Below are 25,496 nucleotides of genomic sequence, written 5' to 3' on the forward strand. Positions count from 1 at the left end.
GTCGGACGGTGTTTTTTACGATTCGTACGGAAATGGTGTTTCCGTGTGAATCGTACTTCCATGTTTGTAAAGTTTTACAACCGGGTACGAGTCGGACGGAGAAAACGCTCCGACCGACGGTTCGTACCCGGTTTTTCCAGGATCATAATCGGCACCTTTGTGTTTTTCAGTGGTATTCTGACAAGTATATGATTCCTCCATGGTGCTCTATAGGTAACATTACTTCTCATCATGTAGTTGTCAATGATATTCGTTCTTCTACTGCTACTCAATGGACATTGTGCCCTGTAAAATCAATTGCATCCCCTGTGGTTTGTGAACTTCAGCCTCACTCTTCATCCCATAGAACCCACAGAGGTTTCTATGCTGCAAACATTACAGCCTATTCTGTGCCTGAGAGCATAGCATGGGAAAAGTTCCATATCAGATTATGGGTCCCACTGAGACATTGCAATTGCCTTATTTGATAAAAGTCTAAATGAATGATGTTACCCGGTTCTCTTTCAGATGATTGGGACATTGAGACTGTTAAAAGAAAATGTCTAATTTGCAGGCATATGCAACTTTGATCAATTAAGATGCATATTAGAATTTAGCAAACTACAAAGAAATGTATTGCTATCATCACTATGCCCTATCATACATTAGACTAGCTATCCTAGAGAAATTCACAATTACACACAATGGGAACATGAAGAGGCTCCGTCTCCCAGAAGACATTCTAATGTCTGAAAGACATTCTCTTACATTCTGAGTGTTGACCGGTCACATCCTTCAGCCTTTTATTTTACATAGAAGTCAAAGCAGCTGCTGAAAAATCTCATCACTACCAATAAGTTGATTTACTCCACTGAGCTTGGTCAAAACCCGGCTATTCAAGGATATGAGTATTTGAAACAAATGTTGATGAGAAAAACAATTTCTAGCAGATTAACAGCAAACAAGCCTTATTTAGAGCCTGTTTAACACCAAAAGAAATGATCCTTCTAAACAAAACTATGCAGCAAACTACTTGTCTGGGATTCGGAACAATGAAGGATTTCAAGAATCCTTCTATTCCCAAAGACAATCTGACTATGTTTAATAATTGGCAATGAATATATCTGATTCAGGGATCACTGACATAATATCGACTACCAAAATATAGACATACAAAAATATCGATGCCAAAATATAGAATGCCAAAATATTGAATCCCTATCTCCAAACAGGTAAGTACAAAAATATAAAATCCAAAATATCGTTGTTAAAAATATAGTTAGTCAAAATATCGAATTTTTTAAATGTCTTAAAGTAATGTAAAATGAATGAAATAATACATATAATTAACTGACACATACTTAAAAATACTTAAATAACATTAAAATTAATAAATAATTAATGTAAGTAAAAAAAAACCAAATTATACATATATATTAACGTAATATTAATTAAAAATATTCAATATTTTCTGCGTAGGATAGCGGGCGGGTAAAATTTACTATTACCACTCCAGTAAGTGCAATAGTAGGGAAAGCGTTGGATAGCGGGAGGGTCAAAATTACTATTCCCACTCCAGCGAATGCAACAGTAGGGAAAGCGTTGGATAGCGGGAGGGTAAAAATTACTATTCCCACTCCAGAGAGTGCAATAATAGGGAAAGCGTTGGATAGCGTAGGGGTAAAATTTACTATTCCCACTCCAGTGAGTGCAACAGTAGGGAAAGCGTTGGATAACGTAGGGGTAAAAATTACTATTCCCACTCCAGTGAGTGCAACAGTAGGGAAAGCATTGGATAGAGTAGGGGTAAAATTTACTATTACCACTCCAGTAAGTGCAATAGTAGGGAAAGCGTTGGATAGCGGGAGGGTCAAAATTACTATTCCCACACCAGAGAATGCAACAGTAGGGAAAGCGTTGGATAGCGGGAGGGTAAAAATTACTATTCCCACTCCAGAGAGTGCAATAATAGGGAAAGCATTGGATAGCGTAGGGGTAAAAATTACTATTCCCACTCCAGTGAGTGCAACAGTAGGGAAAGCATTGGATAGCGTAGGGGTAAAAATTACTATTCCCACTCCAGAGAGTGCAGCAGTAGGGAAAGCGTTGGATAGCCGGAGGGTAAAATTTACTATTCCCACTCCAGTGAGTGCAACAGTAGGGAAAGCGGTGGATAGCGTAGGGGTAAAAATTACTATTCCCACTCCAAAGAGTGCAACAGTAGGGAAAGCATTGGATAGAGTAGGGCTAAAAATTACTAATCCCACTCCAGAGAGTGCAACAGTAGGGAAAGCGTTGGATAGCGTAGGGGTAAAAATTAAATATTCCCACTCCAGAGAGTGCAACAGTAGGGAAAGTGTTGGATAGCGGGAGGGCAAAATTTAATATTCCCACTCCAGTGATTACAACAGTAGAGAAAACGTCAGATGGCGTAGGGGTAAACATTACTATTCGCACTCCAAAGAGTGCAACAGTAGGGAATCCGTTGGATAGCGTAGGGATAAAAATTACTATTCCCACTCCCGAGAGTGCAAAAGTACGGAAAGCGTTGGATAGCGTAGGGGTAAAAATTATTATTCCCACTCCAGTGAGTGCAATAGTAGGGAATACGTTGGATAGTGTAGGGGTAAAAATTACTATTCCCACTCCAGTGAGTGCAATAGTAGGGAAAATAATAAATTAATATTTTATTATAAATAAATGAATTATTAATACCAAAATAAGTATTAAAATCAATTACCAATCACACAATATTTAATAATTAATTAATTATAAATACCAATAAAGATTTGATTAATTAATTACCCATTAATAATTAATTAACACAAAAATATTTTTATATAACAAACATTAATAAATGCAAATAATACCAATTAATAATTAATTAATAATATATTAATTAACAATATACACAAATCATTTAAATAATTAATTTTTTAGAATTATATTACTTCCCACCATATTCCCCTATAAACCCACTACCCGCTACAAATATTAAATGAATACAATTAACATAATTATCAATTAAACAATTAATACAAATTAATTACCAATTAATACAAATTATTTACCAATTAATAAGTAATCAACAACCAATTAATTTTCAATACTAATTAATAATTAACTAATAAGAATTAAATTACTTCCCACCCTATTCCCCTATAAACCCACAACCCGCTACAGAAGTAAAACACAAAATTAAATTAAAAATGATTAATAATTCCTATAAATTATTATTTAATGTACTATAATTAAATTACTTCCCACCCTACTCCCCTATAAACCCACAACCCGCTACGGAATTATATTACACAAAAATGAAATAACATAAAATTCATTACTTTAAAAATATTCTAACATACATTCCAATATTAATACATACTTTTAACACATATACTAACACTTAAGACACTATAAAAAAATTCGATATTTTTAACTACTATATTATGACTGTCGATATTACTTACTTCTATATTATTTAAATCGATATTTCTTACCTAATTTTCGATATTCTTCACCACTATATTTTGGCAATTCAATATTCTGTCCATTCTATATTAAAAACTCAATATTCTGTCCAGTCGATATATTTTTTTCGATATTATGTCTATTTACCCTGATTCAGATATAAATGATATGATACAGAATGGTACTAATAATTCAAAACATTTCCTGTTGAAGGTTTGGCCTTGTAATTCTAAAAGATGCATGCAGTATTTTATTTCCAACACTCCTGGACCAAAACAAAATCGCCCTGATCAACATTTATAATTTACAAATACCTATGATGTAGGCAAGTTATGTAAATGATGTCAAAACTCTCCAGTCTTTCAGCTGTGAAAGAGCACTGATCTTCCATTAATGAAATATGGATATTTCTGATTTTCTTCTGGGGGGGAGCACATTCTCAAAGAAACAAAAGATTCCTTGCCACAGAAATATGCCTTCTAAAATGAGTTTAAAAAATACTCTGAAAAAGTAGCTACAGAAATGATTAGGCAAATAGATCAAGAAAACAAGCGAACAGTTTTGAAGGTTATCAGCAATGGAATGCAAACTCTTTCTAAAAGAGTTTCCTTGCTAAATCACATTTTGTCCTCAGCCTTAAACCTCATGAAAAGAGATATAAAATAGTTACCACAATTATTACAACAAGGGCATGCTCAGTTAAGATCAATTATGTAACACAAACTTGGCATTGCAAGCACTTTTGTGTCTTGGCAACTCCTTAATTGAATAGTCTTATTTGAACCGTATCATTTGACACTCGATCAAAAAACGAAGGCCCAGAAAGAATCCACATACACTCTGGTAAGTTACTGCTATAAGGTCCTTAGATCTACCAGGAGAAAAGTGGCCCGGACATCTAGGAACATTTTGTTAACTAAAAAGTCGAAGAAGCAGCAGGACATGTATGCAGTCATACTAACAACAACTTAAAGCAGTGAATCTGGTGTACTAAGAAAGATGCTCAACGTGCATTGACACTTGGTTAAGACTGACCTGGATACCTCATCCCCTAGTGACCTTCCACAAATCTAAGTCTTTGCGGGACCATTTGGTACATAGGTAAACTAGCTCATGGGTTGAAAGAGGGACCTGGTTGCAAGAACAGAATGGCTTTTATAAGTGAGGTAGATGTAAAACCTGCAAAGAGAATAGCAACCAGAAAGAGTGGTCATTACCCACTGGTAAGACTGAACACATGGAGGGATTACGTTGTCTATGTCTTACAATGTCTATGTGGATATCAGTATATTGGCAGTACCATATGCCCTTTGAAAAAGAGAGTTCTGGAACATAACAGAGCAATCAAAAGTATTTATGTGAACTACCAAGTTATCAGACATGGGGCAGGAGCCCATAAGCAGAATTCTGATCTTTGGCACTGACAGGGTCTTGAAGAATGCATGTGAAGGAGACAGGGAGAAAAGACTCAGACTGATAGAATCTGAATATATTAACCTGCTTGGGAGTAAATCCCCAGGAGGCCTCAGTGAGGATGAAGAATTGCATCTCTGTATCGGCTGACATTAAATGTTTCATACACCAGCTTTTTCTCTCATATCCTTCTTGTTTCTTAGCAGGCAATTGGTGTGTGACTGTGCTGATCAGAGAACAATAGGGTCTTTCTCCTAGACATCTGGTTATCTTTATACTTTGTCATCTCATTTTCTCCATTCTCCCTCCATCTTCATCTTCTATTCTGTTTGTAATCTCTCTTTAACTGTGTTGAAAAAGTTTGATGAACATTACCAATCTCTATCATGTAGAGATAGAATATGTTTGCACTTTGTGTCATTGTGGGGGAAGGTTGGTATTTCTGGTGTGAGCGTTTGCCTGGGCTTCTTAGGTGTTTCTTTCTTTGATGTGTGGCAGGCCTCCTATTTATGTGTAACAATTCTTGTTTCAAGCAGCATAGCTAACAGACTGCTAGATGTATCTACTATGGGAGCTGTTCTTGGAGATTTGCTCATAAGGGCCATTTGGCTGGATCATGTTACTGCATATATTTTCTTTAAAAGTATATTTTGTCAAATTTTGTTTGAACCCCACAGATACTAGCAGTGACCATATCTTCCATTACTTCAGCCACTTGGCCGGTGACTGATTTGAAAATGCTTTTTAAAAATTGGTTTGGGAATGCTTGGATTTTTAATGCTATTTTTTTTACTGTGAGATAGTGTATTACTACATCTTTTGAGTCACAAGAACTCTTATCTCAATGTGTACATATTTGTCTCAATACCATGAAATTTCATTATTCCAAAAACTTCTTGTATCTCCAGCATAAGCTGCCAAAATAATATCACTTTATGTAAAGTACATATAGCTGCAAGGGGTATGCATGACTCAATACAAATGATAGAAATATAATATCAATTTACCTGCCGTAACACTGTCAATTTCTTTTATGTCCATGGCATCATTTAAGTTTTTTCTGTTTAAAGGTGGTTGGGCACTTTGTGTCTCTATTGGCCGTGACAAAGCCCTGCTGAGGTTGAAATGTGTTGCAGAATAAAGCTTGGAAAATCAGATTTGTGCTGTGCGAGTTTACTGGAGTTTCACTCATTTGGACACACTCTATTACGTATAGAATAAGTTGAAGGTGCACCATTTACAGTTAGTGACAAACCACCTATTACCTGGTTCATACATGGAATTATTTCCTTATCCTTATTCTTATCCTTATCCATAACAACTTTTCATTTATCAAAAATATAAATCTATTGGTTGGTATGAAACCATGCACAATTCACAATGGTTCCATTCATGGAAATGTACTTTCACCCACATCTGTTTAAATGAAAAGGAGGATGACCCTGTGTATATTCAGTACCCCAATTTGCTGAAATCGTTTTAGGCATGTCCTTTGTGACACCATATATTTGAAGAAAATGTGTAGTGCTCAATGCCAGACTTAAATTGTATCTTATCTGTTTACTCTCTTGTATATGTTCCCATACAAAATGAACTTAAACAACTATTTTCATTTGTTTTGAACAAATGTTACTTGCTATGGTTTGGGACCTTGCAAGCAGTACCTCAGAACGGTTTCAGAAACAGTACAGTGTTTTGGAAGAACCTTGTGTCCTCTGCTTTATGATTTTATTAGAAACATCCCTTGGCTTTGTATAAGTCTGAAATCTATGCATTTTGGCAACTTGAACTAACTATTGTCTGTTATCTTACAAAAAGAAGTCCCTTTGACTTCAGCGGTTGAAGTTTATAATCTGAAGATAGCAAAAAATGCTTTAGAGATTCAGGAACTATTACACACAAAATAGCTGACACATATTGACGATAGTGTGCAAACAATATTAAATTAATCTGTAAAAAGTTATGTTTTGTATATTTTTAAGAACATTGGATCTGGTCTAGTGACTTGATATAAAGCAGTATACTCTTCCACCACATCTTAGGGACATATCCACCCTCCTCACTTTCAAAAAGAAACTAAAGACAGAGTTATTTAACAACTAGTAACTCCTGGCTCAGTATGCTTAGGGTCAGCAATCGCCAAGACACCTATGGGTATACGCAGGCTATATAAGTCTGTTTAACATAAAATAACAGTTTATGAACTGGTTTGTAATGTTTTATTCTCTTTACTCCAGCCTTTTAGAGTATTTTCGATCATAATTCTGCTAATTCGCTGTGGTATCTTTATCTTTTTCCTGTTCCGCCAAAGAAGTCAACACAACATGGTGTACCCATATCAAGCTGAACAAAAATGCAGAGACTCCAGTACAGTCTAAGACAGAGCAGTGGCACTTTTCCTTTTTTTTCTCATTTTTTGTAAAAGGTATCTCCTCCTTTATAATTTTTTTTTAATAATACTACAATCAAACCCATTTAAAACATAACAATGCTATGAAAGAGATCACAGAAAGTTATTTCCTTCATGCACATAAATAGTAATCCACTTCCTTCATTCAAGTTTTAGTCTAATGATATTTAGTTTTGCATTGTAAACAGATAGCATTGTATTACTTTGTTATTATTGTAAGTATATTCATAGGCAGCACTATTCAAATAATGACTTTACTGTGAATCTCTACAAAAAACATTAAAACCAATATGGATAAGAATACAAAATAAAACAATACAAACAAGTTGTCAAAGCAGCGTTTCGGTGGACTTGTGTTGATTGACACCACCTTCTTCAGGACATTCTTATTTTAAAAAACACAATGTTGTTCACTTTCCACTTTATTCTATAAAGCATATAGGTTTTCCCCAAGAATTTGGGTGATAAATAACTTCCTTGCTTTTACATTTCTTTTTTATTATGCTTTTATTTTATTTGCTGAAACAGGGCAGATGTAGCAAAAGGTCAAATACATATAAATACATTCCGAAATCCACAGTTCATATAGCTTACTCATTATTATATAACCAGTATTGTTCATTGGCTTTAAAAACATTAAAGCAAAACTTTAAAAAAAGGAAGGGTGTAAAATTATACTGGCTAAAGACAGACAACTGAATTAATTTTAATTATATTAATCATAAAAAACAATCCGTCTAGAAAAACAGCAGCAGTTTACTAAGAGACATAAGACACAGCACAAGGTGGGGTATATATATAGAAAAAAAAGAATTCATCATATATATAAAGTTATAATTAAACAGAACCTCAGCATTCCTTTAATAGGTAAGTGAATTAGCCCAAGCAGTTAATGATCCCCAGATCCTCTTCCCTTTAATCCTTCCCTTTCTACCTCTCCGCTCATAAAGTGCTCTTTCTAAATTATATATGTGGAAGAATCGATGTTTCCACTACTCCAAGGAACTGTTCAGTGTCATTCAGGAATTCACCAACCCACGCAGCGCAGCTACAGGCATCACCCCATCCCAAGACCTATGCGAAAAACTCGGAACCTACTTCCACCTCAAGATCAAAAACCTCTACGACAACTTCATCGACCTTCCACCAGATGCCACAGCCGGACCTTCGCCACTTAGAGACACCAGCCATCCCACCATCTCCAACAGGACACCGATCACGACCAAAAACACCACCTCGACCATGAATGACATCCACTCGGGGGCCCCCACCCACCCCTGCCCTCCTCACATTTACCACAGACCTGTAGCTGCCTTTGCACCCGAATGACAACACACCATCAACACCACCTTGAAAACAGGCACCTTCCCAGATGACTGGAAACGTGCAGAAGTCAGGCACCTGCTCAAGAAACCCACTTCAGACCCCACCTAGCTAAAGAACTACCGGCCCATCTCGCTCCTCCCTCCCGCAGCCAAAGTTGCAGAGAAGACAGTCAACAGGGAATTGACACGAATCATCGAAGAGAATGCCATCCTCAACCTGTTCCAATCTGGATTCCAAATCAACCACAGCACCAACACCACCCTGCTCGCCGCCACAGACGACATCCGTGCCCTCCTGGACCAAGGACACTCTGCAGCCCTCATCCTACTCAACCTATCAGCAGCTTTCGACACCGTCTCCCACCGCACACTACTCGCCAGACTACACAGCGCCGGCATACAAGCAACAGCCCTGGACTGGATCCGATCGTTCCTCACTGGAAGAAGCCAAAGGACCAGACTGCCACCCTTCCTCTCCGATACCATGAAAATCACCTGCGGAGTTACACAAGGGTCGTCTCTGAGCCTGACCCTCTTCAACATCTTCATGGCCCCCTTCGCTTCCATCGTCCGACAACACGGCCTCAACATTGTTTCCTACGCAGACGACACCCAGCTCATCCTCTCCCTCACCAAGGACCAAACCCATGCCAAACTCAACTTCTAGAGAGGAATGCATTCTGCTGACCAACAGCTGCCTGAAGCTCAACGCAGAGAAGGCTGAAGTCCTCATTCTCAGAACCAGCCCTTTGGCATGGGACAACACCTGGTAGCCGACCGCCCTCGGAAGCCCACCTACCACCTAAAACCACACCAAAAACCTCAGAATCGTGCTCGACTCATTACTCACCATGAACCGTCAGGTCAATGCAGTCACCTCCAGCTGCTTCAACACACTCCGAATCCTCTGCAAGACCTTCAAATGGATCCCCCCGAATCAAAGAAGAAAGTCACCCACGCACTTATCAACAGCAGACTGGACTCTGGAAACGCACTCTATGCCAGCATCAACAAGTCCTTACTCCGCAAACTCCAGACAAAAGAGAACACCACCACCAGACATGTCTTAGATATCCCCCGGCACAAACACATCAGCCAACACCTACGAAGACTCCACTGGTTCCCCGTAGAGAAAAGAGTCACCTTCCAAATCCTCACTCACGCCTACAAATGCCTTCATAACAACGGACCTAAATACCTCAACGACAGATTCAACTTCCACGTACCCAAGAGAAACCTCCAATCTACCAACCTCGCACTCGCTGAAACCCCACACATCCACAGAGCCAGAGCTGGTGGAAGATCCTTCTCTCACATTGCAGCCAAGACCTGGAACGAGCTACCGCCAGACATCAGATGCACCCCCTCCCTGAACACCTTCAGGAAGACCCTCAAGACCTGGCTCTTCGGCTAAGCAGATCCGCGGACCACTCCCCCCCCAGTGCCTTGAGACCCTCACAGGTGAATAGCACACTTTACAATCCCCTTATTGATTGATTGAACGTTCGCAGGTAGGGGATCAATCCAGGCAGAGGCTACACAAAGTCTGAGAATGGATATTGCTATAAAGATAAGCTCCTCTCCAATTTTTCCATCTTGTTCTGTGACACCAAGTAACATAAGCTGGGGTGACAAAGGGACAACCTCTTTCAATACATGCTGCAGGAAACCAGATATTTCTCTACCTCTTCTATACAAGGGCATGTAGAGAAAATGTGAACCAGATCTGCACCATGTATTTTACATCTGAAGCAGTGGGTCCCATCCACCCCTCCCCACTTAACGATTTTTGCAGGAGTTATCTATAAATCTCCTATGTCTAATGACTTCATAAAACAGGAGTCCAGGACCCCTAGTCTGTTTTGCCAATTCAACCTACGCTTGTCCAGATCACCCGGGACCCCATCCAACAAGCATTTATATAGTTGTGAAATCGAAGGACCAGAAGCCCTTATTATTAATTCTATAAGAGGTACCTGCGTGAAGCCCGCAGCACCACCAGCTTTTTTGAAAAGAAAGTCCCTCAATTGTAAAAACTTAAAGAAGTCCCGAGGGCCAATATTAAAACTTTCCCTAACTACTTCAAAAGATGTTATATGGTCCCCAGCCAAGAGGTCTCCTATCCTATAAAAGCCCCTCTTTTCCCATCTTGACAGACACTCATCTTGTAAAATCCCGAGGAATCTGATTATTCCCAATCAAGGGGGTATACCTACTGAACCTACCCACCCCAAGTTTTTTCCTTATGCCTGCCCAATTGTGAAAACCAACGATTAAGATCTTAAAACGTGTTTTTTTTAGAAATAGCTTGGTTCATAAAATTTCAAAAGGCAGCCGTTGGCTCGTGCTCCAATCAGAATCTCAAAGATTGACGGAACATGACTGGGGTCATCTCCTTCCTTCGGCTTAATACCAAAGAGAGGCCCATAATATTGCAGGACTGTGGCGAGGTAGTATAGTTTACAGTTAGGAAGCCCCCATCCTCCTCTTCCCCTAGGAAGATGCAAAAATACATTGGCCTTCCTGGTCCTGCCATAAGACCAAATAAACCTAGCCACCTCCCTCTTGATTTGCCTGAACCAATCATTATGTATTTCCAGGGGGATCATACGAAAGATATACAATAATTTCAGCAGGATCATCATTTTAATTAAATTGCACCTCCCAATTATTGACAACTTCAAATTGTGACATTGCCGAAGGTCATTCTTAATTTTCCCCATTATAGAGGCCAAATTTAAATCTACGATACCCTCCACCTTCGCCGTAATATATTTGCCTAGATAATTGCTTCTGCCATAATCCTGCTGTCAGAGGCAGTGGTGAATCTATTTATCAGGATCCGTGTTTTCGTCTTATTCAATGAAAAACCTGATTGGGCCCCAAAATGTTCTGCAATGTTTTCCACTGCATGCAGTGCTCTCTTACGGTCAGAGGTAATTATAGCCACATCATCAGCATACTCCAGCAAAAAGTATTCCAGCCCTGTAAATTGCCAGGGATGATATCAGTGGAGGCCTCCAGCCGTCTAAGGAGACGATCTATATATAAAGTGAACAACAGGGGAGAGCACAGGCACCTCTGCCTTGTTCCCCTCCCAATTACAAATGATTCAGATTCTTCCCCCATAATTCGCAATCGCGCTGTAGGGTTTGCATATAAAACTTGTACTGCCTTCATAAAGGAGACCCCCAGGCCGTTAGCTTCCAAGATCCTACATAAGTAGCTCCATGACACTCTATCAAAAGCCTTCTCGGCGTCCAAAAAGGCAACTCCCACAGGCTTCATGAGGACCTCTGTAGCGTCAAAGAGTGATATTGCCCGCCTGACATGGTGTACCATCCCCCTCCACGGATAAAACCATGCTGCTAAACAGAAACAAGATGCTGCATTCCATTATTCAATCGTGTGGCGAAAATCTTTGAATATATCTCCTCCTCTAGTCACGGTAGTAATTAACTCTCTTTCTAAAAGAGCAAGTTTTTGATAGAGCCCTACAATCTGCCCTGCCCCTTTCTTTTGTTTGATCAAGCTATATCACAGCATTTCTCCTCTTTCTGCTGGCTTGATGGCATCCTAGATAATTCCTGGGGGGCACTATCCTTGTTGTTATAAAAAAGCTGCATAATCCAACCCTTCATTTAGTTAACGTATTCCTGATCAAAAAAGTGCCCCCTCAAAAGACCACCTCTTATATTCCGTTCGCAGTCCCACAAAAGGGAGTTCCAGAATGACAGGATTATGATTTGACAATACTCTGGGAAAAAGCTCCACCCAGGCCTCCTCAAGTAAAGATGGTGAAGTTAAAAAATAATCCAGCCTAGCAAATTTGTGGTAAGGAGCAGAGTAATAGGTGTATCCAGGCTCCTGGGCTTTCAAACTAGGCCATGCATCTACCAATGCAATATCCCTTATGAAATTTTCCATTGCCCAAAAGGGCTGTGGTTTATGCCCCTCACTAGAGACCCCCTGACCACCTGAAGCACCTCTGGTTCCATTAAATTCATATCCCCGCAGGCTACATAAGGTGCAGGCCAGGAGGGTAATTCGAAAGCTAAAAAGTTCAATAAACCAGGGTCATCTAATACTGCAGCGTAGACTGAACATAATGTAAATGAACCCATACCTCCTCTACATTCCAGTATTACCCATCTCCCATTTTTATCCACAGCCTTACTCCCAGGCTTAATAACACTGCCTTTCATTAAAATGGCCACCCCCTTGGTCCTAACATCTTGAATTGTATACGCAACAACTGTTAGCCTCAAAGACTTAAGCAAATTACTGTCATTCTGTGCTATGTAAGTCTCCTGAAGACAATACAGGTCTGCTTGTAGAATTTTAATATCTTCTTGAATCTTTCTTCTTTTAGCACTGTCATTTATCCCACAGATATTAACAGTGGTGATGCGTAACTTAGCCATTATACCGATAGATCATCTTGACTGTCTATAATGCCTCAAAATGATTAACACAGGCATTATGTGGCCTAAAAAAACTCTCTGTTCCATTTTAATTTGCACAGTATTCATTAACAATTAATACTACCCAGAACTCTGAAAAGAAAACACTTTTGCTGCGAATTACATTCCCACTTTTTGACACGTGACCCCCTGTCCAAACCCCAGTTGCCTCCTTCCACCTAACCCTCCCTCTACCCCCATACCCTTGAACGCAGCCAGACCCACCAGGTCTGAGTGATAGAGATAGCAAGAATGCTGCAGTACTCCCCCCAACCCCCTAGACACTCATTGCAAACATTATTACAGACTGAGCCAACCATACATGACCCAGCAGGAGCCAGGCGGAGACAGTATTTCCCCATACTGTCAGAAAGCAGACAAATAAGAGAAGAATTGTTTTTTTTATAGAGGGGCAGTTTTAAAATAAAATTATCTATATAACGAATCCCCCTATCTTGCAAGATCTGAACCCGGTCCCCTTATCAAACCTGCTTTATTAAATTAATTTCTCTGTAAAACCTGATCCAAATGCTCTCTGGCTTGTATTTCGGAAATAAAGAACCTTACAGACCCTCTAACAATTGTTTCCAGCCTAGCTGGGGCCAGCAAAAATGCTTCGAAACCAGCATTGTGATACAGCTTGATTAATTGCCATAATCGCCAATTGCACTCCACTGTAATATGGCAGAAATCAGGGCGAACAAAAAAGGAAGACTCCTTATACTGCCTTCTTGCCTCAAGACGGGCTTTCTCAAATATGGTTTGCCTGAGCATAAAATTACCAAAAAAGACTAAGATGGCCCTTGGTTGGTTTAGATCTCTACTGGACATTTTATGACGGGTAAATGAAAACCGGTGTACCATCTGGATTTCGCGCTCCCAGTCCCAACTTGTAAGCTCGGGAAAAGCTTCTTTAAGGAGGTCCAGAATGAAAGAGCGAATGTCATCCCCTTCCAGGCCTTCCTTGATCCCAAGAAAGTGAAGGTTATTGCTTCTCTGGCAGTTCTCCAAGTCCTCCAGTTTCCACATGGCATCTGTTAGTTGTGCTTCATGAGAATTTGTCTGCTCTCTTACAGAAGACAGTTCATTTTTGACAACAGATGTTCTCTCTTCCATGGTGTTCAACCGTTAACTGATCTCAACACAGGCTTTCCCTATTTTTTTACAGCTCCTTCTAACTTCTTTGTAGCCTGTCTTGCTTTCTTTCCATCAGCCCGTGTCTCCGCCCAGTGCTTTTTAATAGACTCTACAATCAAACTCAAGCCAGAGTTCATATTAGCTGCCCCCTCAGCTTGATGTCCACCTAAGGAGTTTTCTACCTGAATGGGAGCCAAGTCTGCAGGTCCCACCATCTTTGTATGAGAGTAGTCCCACTTCAGTCCGGAGCCAGAAAAACATCTTCCCATGCTTTTTGTGATTCTGTATAGCCCTTAAAGCTCTTGGAGCTTCTCCAATGTTTTTGACATTTGAGGGCAGTGTCTGGCACTTCGAGTGTGCTAGATAGAGCCTGAAGTTGATAAACTGCCCTCTGTTTCACTTCAGCTGCAATCTGAGGCTCCTAACTGTGACTCCTCAGTGAGGGAAAATAATTTATCAGTCCCATCCAATATTATGTCGACAGACAATAACCCGTCTAGACCTGTGGTGTAAGCCGGTCCCCCGGAGGCACCGTCAGGTAGCATGGATAGGGCATTAGGCTGGAAGTCAGGTACCCTTTGGGATTCATTCCCAATGCCTCCCTGCACCATTGCTCTCGGGGTACCATCCATACCAGCCATCCCCCCAGATCCTTTGTCCCATCTATTGGGGGTGTGCTGGTTGCTAGAGTGCAGGACCGTCGTTGCCCACAACTTTATGCGGCATCATACTTTCCCCTCAGATCCTCCTGATTCTCCCGGTGTGCCAAGATGCTGCCCCCCTTGTCGTCACTTAAGACTTGATTAAATATCTCAGAGCCTGGAAATTCAATGGAGATTTGGCACCCTGTGCCATCCTTTGTTTTGAAAAAATCTGTGATGTCTGGTTGGGGCAACACAGGGGTAATGGCTAGATTATTACCATCAAGTGTAGCCCCCCTTCTTCCACTGCCTTAGATGCTGTTATTTTACGGCTCCCGGCTTGAACACGTTCGGTTAAATTCCTCCGCTTCCCTGCCCCTGTATTTTCCATCTGCTTTTTCAAAAAAAGACAGGACTCGTTGGGCTTACCTGCATTCACCTCAGTGCTCACCAGTGGAGATTCCTGGCTTAGCCCATGGGGCTGTGCTGAATTCCACCCTGCAGGCTCTTTGGTTTGGCTCGTAGTCTTGGGAGGCATTCCCCTTGTATCTGCTCCCAAAATAATGTCAGTTATGTCAGCTACTGCTGTCTGTGCCTTCTGGGTGAACTTCCGGCTGACAGCTGCTGCGAGACACGCCCATGCCCTCAGAGTGCCACGGAAGGACCGGACCAGCCTCACAACCAGTACACCGCCAATGCATGCACGGGGCCGCTCCTCTGATTCAAGCCGGGCGCCACGCTGTACGCTGCCACCCTCCATGCCATTAAGGCTGCCAGAGAAGAAATCCACCCCAGCAGAACGATCTGGCTGAGGATCCGAAATCTGCAGCGTGAAACTCCAGGTAAGCCTTACTGGTCATCTACGGGTGCTTCGGGAGACACAGGGGTGGGAGCGCCGCTGTGGTGATCCTAGACATTGCCATTTTGCTTCCCCCATGCGCAGTGCTTGCAAGACGTGTGTCGAACGTAGGAGTTTGCTGGAGACAGACCACGGCGAGGAGGAGGAGGGCAGCCCAGAGATGCCACAGTACAGGTAGGTGCCTTTTTTCTTTTTTAATTTGTGTTTTAAAATATTTTTTATTAGGAGGTGGAGGAAGGGAGTGGAGTTTTTTCCCAACTTCGTGGAACTCCACGTAGTGGCACTATGCCAGCTCCACCCAGGGTTACCCATGATATCTAGTGGTACAACCCGTATATTACAAAATGCCACACTTAAAATAGAAAACAACTATACAAAGGCACTGGGCTGTTACTTATGTGTATGTGTAGGGAGTGTTTTGGAGTGTTAAATGTTATAGCAAAAAAATACATCTCTGGAACAGTGTAGATACATATTGTACGAAACAGTACCATAAACCTATTTCTATGACCCTTCAAGTTGCAACAAGGATATAACAAATATATTTGTTACAACATCTGTACTACAGTAGCACATTTAGCAATTAGTCATGTGTCATGTAATGTCTTCCACAACCAATTCAAATGTGAGTGTCATATGCAAGTCAAAAACTCTAATCAACCTCAGATTTCCAAGTTTCTCCCAAACATTATACAACCACCTGTGTCAGCGCTTACCATGCCCCCACCCTGCTCCAGCTGAACATTGTCAGCCCAACCGTTAATCACAGCCTAGATGCATACAGAAAATATGATCTGCCTCACACAAATGGTTTCACAACTTACACCGTGTCACTGAATGTGTGTGAAAGTCACTCTATGACACAAAGAGGAAAGCCAAAGTAGTTTATTTAAAGTAATTCTCTATACAAGCCTCATCCACCAGTAGTAACCGCTGGTCTCCTTCTGGATGAACCACTCTCGCATTCAAGTGTATACATTCCATACACACCAGGCAACCACAAATGTTTCAGAACATGGGAGTCCTGCTGATGTCAACATACCATTACCACACACACACATTTCAATATATAAATCATTCGAACAGCAAAGATGAAACTTGTAAGAATAAGACTTACACTTAAGGAACATTCACACAGATACAAACATACACACCATGGAAAATACTATTAAGTATTGATTATACTTTCTTATGACAAAAGACCTAATGCTTTTCTGGAGTTACAGTTATACAGCATAATTATAGCAGCATATAAACATCAACCATAATCTTTCAGGTAGGTAGGATTTTTTCAGCACCTTCTTGCTTTACCTGCATTTATGTTGAGACTCCCTGTCCAAATCCCCAACAACCTTATCACCCTTTGTACCATATTTTGCACACTCCCACACTGCAACACGGCCCGAGTTCCAAATGTGATGATTACTGGTTTTCACCATATTCTTAAAAACCTTTATACCTTCTATGGAGTGGCTATACTTGTCCACCAGACCCCCTTATCTGGGATTTTTTATCCTCATCTATGCACTTGCATGCACCTCTGTTTTCTTCACAGCCATCCTGCTGTCAAAATTCTTCTTTCTTTTCTCCACCATCTCTGTTTCTCTCTCCTTCCAACTTCTCTTGTCCCTGTTATTGCCATTCCTCTTCACAGCTTTCAATTTGTTCGCCCAATTAGGGCCAACCTGATTAAGATCTTTTCTTAAATAATAAAAATGAGGTAACACCAGTTGAGGAATGGGTTGTCATTCTATACACATTTATCTTGATTCTGATCTCCGCCACCCAATTCAACTTATCAGTGTTGAATATTTTCTGTTCTCACTTTGTTGAAGCACTCAATTACGCCATAGGATTCTGAGTGATATAATGCTGTCTTTCTTTGTTTCATACATCTTTTCCACAAAAACTTCTGCATAACCTTGGAGAGCAACTGTATCTCATTATCATAAGTAATAGAATCTAACAGTGGAACCTTCTAGCTGCCAGCACCTAACCCAATATCACTCCAGTAGTATTGTCCCTATTTATACTTGTAGGGGTCTGTGTGCACACTGAATAGCACCCACTGTTACAGTGCTTGTTCCAACAGGAACCTAACAATTTCAAACATAAGCACAGGTGCACCACACCACATCATTTAATCAAAAAGAATAAATATAATGTTCTTTTCAAGAGCAAACAATTCTTTGCTTTTTTTCTTTTTCTTTTTATTCCAATTTCATTTTGTATAGATAAAAGGAAAGAGTCCAGTTCTAATGACTCAACACACAGTACAGCCGACGCGTTTCGTCCTAATATAGGACTTCTTCAGGGCATTCAACGGAGATGAGGTCAAGTGTTTCCTTGAACTGTAAAGGCTTCGAGTTCTCTGCTCGCTATTTCCCCTTTTTAGTACGATGTATAATTATATCCAAGAAATCTACGAGCCATCAATATAGAGGCCACGACTAGACGACAACTGCACGACTCGTTCCACAATGAAGGATTTCAAACGTCATCAGCTTATATCATGATGGGATGCAGAACTGTTTCCATAAGTAAAAAACTATAATACATCCAGATAAAATGACGTACCAGCATCCAGGAATATCTGGATCACAATTCAATCAGGCAAAAAGAGAGTAACTCCCATTTGGTAATAACAAGAAGAGGACGCGCTGAGAAAGTAACTCCAAGGGAAATCCGTGCAAGAAAAAAATCAGTCAGTAAGGATTCCGGAAAACCTTCCCTATGAAACAACTCTTCCAAAAACTCACCAACAACATTTTGTTTCTACTGAGTTTACTATTTTGACTTAAGGCAAACGAGAATACAAGTCTATGCATATTATAATAAATGTGTCAATGCTAGAGATCTTGTGTGGCCCAACAATGTATAATGCCACGTCAGCCTATGGTCCCAAAGGTCTTTATCTGACATCCATTACTGTGTCCTGCACTTCAAAATGTTGTCGCTTTTTTTGCAGCCCAAGCACTCCCTTACTACCCTATCATGAGATCTGTACCAGGCCACCAGTAACTTTCTCTTATCCTTTCCTTAGTCTTTCAAATGCCCAGATGCCCTTTATGAGCATTCCCAATCAATCTTGACCTGACACTCCTCAGTGGGCCAGTCTATCAGCTCTCATGATTAATCCACTTTTCATCAAAAATTTGTCCTTCACGTTCCAAAACCCCCTGAAGTCACGATTCACTTTGTCCTTAAACATCCGCACCTCTAACACTTCAGACTTTACTGCCTCAGCTCAATACCCATCTCTTGTTAATTCCTCCACTCATCTTCCAATAGAATACCACTTAACACCTGACATACCTTCTCCTTGTCATCACCAAAATCATCCATATTTTCACTCTGTCCCCCACTTCCTTCATTCTCCACATACAACCACCAGCAGCAATTCACTACTGCATTCATTGCTCCAGGTAAATGTAATACTTCAAAATCAAATTCCTGTAGTGCTACTACCCATTTCCTGATCCTGTTTGAGGATTGTGTCTATCCCGTTCTTCCCAAATATCTCCTCCAGGGGTTTGTGATCCGTCTTCACCTCAAATTGACTGCCCCACACAAACTTGTGCAACTTTCTTGCTCGCAGTAAACAGCCAGCACCTCCTTCTCAATTACTGAGTAGTTGACTTTAGCTCCACATAGATCGCGCGATATAAATAGCATGGTGCTAACCTCATTATCCACTACTTGTTCCAATACCACTCCAAGACCCATTCCACTGGCAGCCTCGGTCCTCAGAATCATCTTTTCCCCTAGTTCAAAGCTAATCAACCTACAAGCTTACCTCAAGTTACCTTCGACTCCAAGAAACACCTTCATACACTCTTTGAACCATACAAAACCAACTGCATTCTTTTGCAATTTCCTCATATCACAGCATCCTTCTGAAAAGTTAGGTATGAATTTACTGTCATTTTCTGCAGTTCCCAAAAGCTTTAATAGTTGCTCTTTAATGGAAGGACTTGGCATCTCTGCTATTGCCTTAAAGAGGTCCCCCATATGTCTGATGTCATCTCCAGTAACCATATGGCCTATATTTTCTATCTCTGACAGACCAAACTGGCAATTTTCAAGCTTTAAACTTAGCCCACATGCATTGAACTTACCTAAAGTTTCTTGAAATTTTATGTAATCTTGCCAAAAACAAGAACGTAATTTTGGTATATTTTCACACCTCTGACCCCTTACAACACATGTTCTATGGGTCTTTACAATACAGCTGCTGCCAAGATTAATCCAAATGGCATGCAGAGAAATTTAAAGCTGCAAAATGGCATCACAAACACTGTGAGGTCTTGTGATGAGGGATGCAGTATATTCTTATGGTATGTGGTGGTCAAGTCAAGGGAGCAGAAAAAACTCGCTCCCTCCAGACTACACAGCATTTCTGTTATATTTGGCTAAGAATAATGATCCACTATAACAGCTTTTTTTGTTTCCCTTAAATCCACACAATGCCTCACATCCCCATTAACCTATTCTGTGCCTTCCACTTCTTGCATTATCCCCTCCCTCTGTAACCTCTCTAACTTTTTCTTCATAGTTTCTTTCAACATTATCGCAACAAATCTAACTAAGGACACGTTGGTCATAGAACTGGGTTTCAGCTTGATCTTGTGTACATACTGTTTCAAGCACCATAATTATTTTTTGAATATATCAGGAAATTATTGCATTCTACCCTCATCACCATCCACTTTTAAAACTACAATCTCTTTATCTCTCAATCTTACAGGCGAGACTTCATTGGGATCCAAATACACCTCTAATTCTTTTTGGTGTCTTTAACTGAACAGGGAAACTCCTTTACAAGATACATGTACTTTTCCAGGAATCATTCTGTCTGTTATAATAAGGGTTCCTACAAAATAACCCAATGCTTTTATCAGTCACCCTCCATACCCTTTAGGTCTGATATCAGGTTTTTGTAGTTTAACACTGTCTTTGAGATGTTCTTAAAATTAAATCTAGGTACCAACAATATATTTGCTCCTCAGTCGAATAGCATATTTGATAGGCTGACCATTGATCTGCACCACATCATAGGGACCCTCATCTGAAGTATTTTGCACTTGCAAACCAATCTTGTCACTATTCTGGCCAGAACCAAATACCATTTCCCTGAATTTCTTCGTTCCCTTCATAGTTTTGCAGCAGGAAGAAAACATACTCTTTCTCCCACACATTTTACAGCTCACTTTCCACCCTGGGCACTCTCTATATTTGGCCATGTGACCCACATTGCTGTGCTTGAAACACTCTCTCTGGAATTTTATTTTTACCTTGACATCTTTCCCCTCATGTTTCAACCTAACCATATTTTCTGAACCAGTTTTTTCACCACTTTTTATTATTTGTACATTATCCTTTTTCTCCTCACACTGGTTGTTCTTACAAATCACAGCCATGCATGCCCGCAAATGTTCATTAGACTTTGCTATAGAAAATACTTCAATCAATGAGGGACTATCTTTCAACCACATCTTTACTCTAGCTTCATCCAATTTACATCCTGTCATGCATTTATCACATGATCTCTACTCAATCATTAGCCCAAAATTGCAGGTTGAGGCAAGTTTTCTTAAAACAGAAATATACTCCCTCCTGTTGCCGTCACCTTCCAAAATGAAATCTTTCCATCACAATGTATAACGTTGGCAAATAACGAGTATTTAACTTTTTAGACACACATCATACTAATTTAGCTCACTAACCTCCACCTGGGATAGATCAGGTAAGTGTTCTAACACTTCCTGTCCTTCAGAGCCTAGAGAGTGCATCAAAAGTAATATTTTTGTTCGCACTTCAAAGATGTGCCACACACTTTAGCATAGTAGCTGAATATTTTCTTCCACATTTGTCATGTTAATTCAGGTTCACCAAGAAAAAATAAGAAGAAATGTAGAGCCTGAACATTTTGCATGCTTAACAGTATGTACTCCTACTTATAAAATGCACATAACAACACACATAATTAATATCACACACACTCTGGTTTCCAACCTGATACCCAGGAACCTGTTTTACCCAGAAGGAAAAATCTAATTAATAAGTTTCCTTTGAGATGTACGTGTCAGGTAGTTATTATTGAGGCTGATTATGGATTTAACCCAGATCTGTGAATAGGGGTGTGTGTGTGAAAAGTTTCAGTGCTCCGTCCGTTATCTCCTTCTGTTTGCTTTGTTTGCCCTAAGTTGGCAGGGCATGCCCAGACGTGGGTCCCTTGCTCACTTTGCCACTGGATTCAAGATAGCCTGGCTGAAGAGGGGTATTACCCTGAAACCAGTCCCAGGATGCTTGTTTCCGGTCCAAGGAAGACCTGGCTTGGCAGTTCGGGCTGAACTGTTCCCATGAGGAACAGGGTCAAGATTGATTTGCATATGGTTGGGTCTGAACTAGAGTGGCAAAGTGAGCTAAAGAATGATGATGGATTCAACTCAGATGTGTGACTGGGGGTGAGTGTATGAAAAGTTTCAGCAATACGTCCATCATCTCCTTGTGTTTGCTTTGTTCACCCTAAGTTGGTAGGGCATGCCCATATGTGGTTCCCTTGTTCACTTTGCCACTGCATTCAAGCTAGCCTGGTTGATGAGGGGTGTTACCCCGAAGCCAGTTCAAGGATGCTTGTTTCCTGTCCAGGGAAGACCTGGCTTGGCAGTTCGGGCTCGACTTTTCCCATGAGGAACAGGGTAAAGATTGATTGGCATATGGCTGGGTCTGACCTGGTGTGACGAAGTGAGCTAAAGAACGATGATGGATTTAACCCAGATCTGTGACTGGGGGGTGAGTATATGAAAAGTTTCAGTGCTCTGTCCATTAATTCCTTGTGTTAATATTGACGCTGTCATAAATTCATCCAGCTGAAAAGTTTCCACTCACCTCTTGACATATTATATCAAAAAGAAGCCTTACCGACTGCGCCGCTTTGCATTGTACCCCCTTATTAATCCACTTAAAATGTGTGAAGAGCTAGTTTGAGGTAACCGTGTTGACCAAACATCTCAATAAGCTTGAGGGAAAAAAAAAATGAAAAATTGCCTCCAAGTAGGGTCATGTAACGTGAACGTATGCGCCGTCACTAAGACACTGCAGTTCAGACGCTGAAGATGTAGAAGAAAAGCAGCACACCATAAGATTTTCTGTCAAGCTTCTGTTTGAGGTGCAGCAGGCACAGGGGATTCCGAACGTCTTGAGGTTCCTCCTGCTTGAAATGCAGCAGCTGCAGGGAATTCTAAAGGTTTTGAGGTTCTTCCAGATTACTCCTTGTGGCTTGCATGTGATGGTTGTCTACAGTTGAAACGGGCACCACAGATCTCCAGGTACTTTCCACTTGGTCCTCACTGCCTGCACACAAAGGTTATTTACAATTCAAACTTGATCCACGGCTGTTGCAGCGCAGTTATTTTTATATTACACTTATGGCACAGTGCTAACTCTACAACAGTTACAGAGCTCACACAAACAGCAAAAAGTTTCTCCAATGAAGCTCCCTTTTAACCCCTTCAGTGCCCGCCCCTTTCCCCGCCCAGTGCCGGCCGTTGCATTAGCGGGCGGGGTCTATGACGAGCTGGACTCGTCATGGGCACAGCGCCACCGCGGCCCATGACGAGTCCAGCTCGTCATGGGCACTGAAGGGGTTAAAAGTTACATGCATAGACCACACTGCAGCAAAACAAAGTCAAATAGCGTGCAGATAGGCACAGTCAAGTAGTGGCCAAATAGCCCCTCAAACTAGCGGTGGTTAACAAAGTGCTGAAACACAACACTTAGCAGCACAAACCACGAGGGCTCCCAGGTTCAATAGTCCTGCATTCAAGCTATGCACCAAATACCTAATGCAGTCCAGTCTTCCAGCAGGGAGTTTCCAGCCCACGACGATGTTGAGCCTTTTCACAGAGCTTGTCAAAGAGGTTCAAGGATTCCACATCATCACCAATGTAAAAGTTACTCCATGACACAAAGATGGAATCCAAAGTAGTTTATTAAAGGAATCTTCTATACAAACATTATCCACAAGTGGTTACCGATGGGCTATTTCTCCTGGAATAACCCATCTCACACTCAAATGTACACATTCCACACACACACCTGGCAACCACAAGATGTTCCAGAACATGCCAGTCCTGCTTATGTCAGCTTACGATACTACTTTAGAATATCACAATGTGTTTGTTGGTTTGCCCCCTGGGATGCAACAGAATGATTTAAGGAGAAGGAGGAGAGCAGTGAGGATATTTGGACAAATGTCAGCCTCTCTGGGATGTTCAGCCAAGATGTGAGCTTCAGATTACATTTTCCCAAGATGTCATCTTGGACATGGTCCAAGAGTTGAACCAAGATCTTGACTTTGAGACATGCCACTACCACACCATCCCAGTCTATGTCAAGATCCTACCAGATCACTATTTCTTTACTACTGGGTCATTCCAGAGGGTGTCCAGTGACATCGTGGATATTTCACAGCCAAGCCAGTCACGATGCTTGTGTCAGGTACTGAGCTCCATAAACAGGAGAGTGTATCTCTACATATGTATGCCACAAACACTGTCAGGAAGTAAACGTGTTACCAGGGATTCCTACTTCTATTCCTGCTTCCCACGTGTGGTAGGTGCAATTAATTGTACTCATGTCAATGGTTGTTGCAGCTCATCTATTCTACACTAGAACAACAACTGTTGAATAAATACTTATTGAAACACCCAGACTGTTTATTCTGTGTATCTCTGAGACAAACTAAGTGAGCACGAGTGACTGAGCGAAAAGTAGTACATTGTTTCCACTATCCTGAGGGATCATGGTTGTCATGTTCTGAGGTTGCCAGAAAATATTCTCTCCCCGATAAGAGGAGATTCTAGTGGCACTGTGAGCTAACTAATGCAAACAGGCTAACATATCTGGTGGGGGTGCTCAGAAACAGTCTGCCACCAAACCCACATTTTATGTTATCTGAAATGCGCAGATCCTGTATAGGTAATATATGAACTACATGGCAGTATGTTGGTTTAATATACACAGTCTTTACTAATTACCAATTCTCGTGACACATGTGTGACCCCAACAGACACTGCATGTACCAATTCATACATTATAAGCTCCACAGATGCAAGAGGGACATGTACAAATATTTCCTAACTTTTCCCCTCATGTGAGGCTGTATATGCACAGTCCCCTCACCTCCTCACACCATACATATGTGCAATCACTGTACCGCAGCATAGGTACAATATGGCACACATACGTGCATGAGCCTTTATTGAGTGCTCTTTTTGTCTCCTAAACTTTCAATTCTGATGTCTTGAACACACAAGGCAAGTGCTGCTGTAGTTCCTGAATTTGTGTGCAAGAAAATTGTACGCTATTGTGTCTTACAGAACATTGCAGTACGTCATGGCTTACACAAACCTCTGAACTCTCACCGAGGTTTGAATCCAGGGAACAAGGCCATTGTCTTAAACAGAGGACAGGGTTTGCAGGTTCATGACCAGCTGGTTGACATTTTTTCTCTTGAGCAACCAGTTCTTTATGGTCTTCATGTGGTTTCACAGTCTGCTGTCAATGATGATTGGTGGACATTTAACACTCTGTCCATGAATTCAATCCTGAGACTACTCTGTAAGCCATACATCATGTATGTAAACAACAGCTGTTGTCAAGAGTCAAAAGATAGGCAATGCAACACACTTCTGCCACATGTTAGGAATTAGTGTGGACAAAGTCGTAAAGGACTCTATTGCCTTAGGGGAGTTCACGTGACTGCATGTGGGAGATCTCCCCAGACAGTAGATATTT

This window comes from Triturus cristatus, chromosome 2_1 (genome assembly GCF_964204655.1).
Source record: "Triturus cristatus chromosome 2_1, aTriCri1.1, whole genome shotgun sequence".
NCBI classification, from domain to species: Eukaryota; Metazoa; Chordata; class Amphibia; order Caudata; family Salamandridae; genus Triturus; species Triturus cristatus.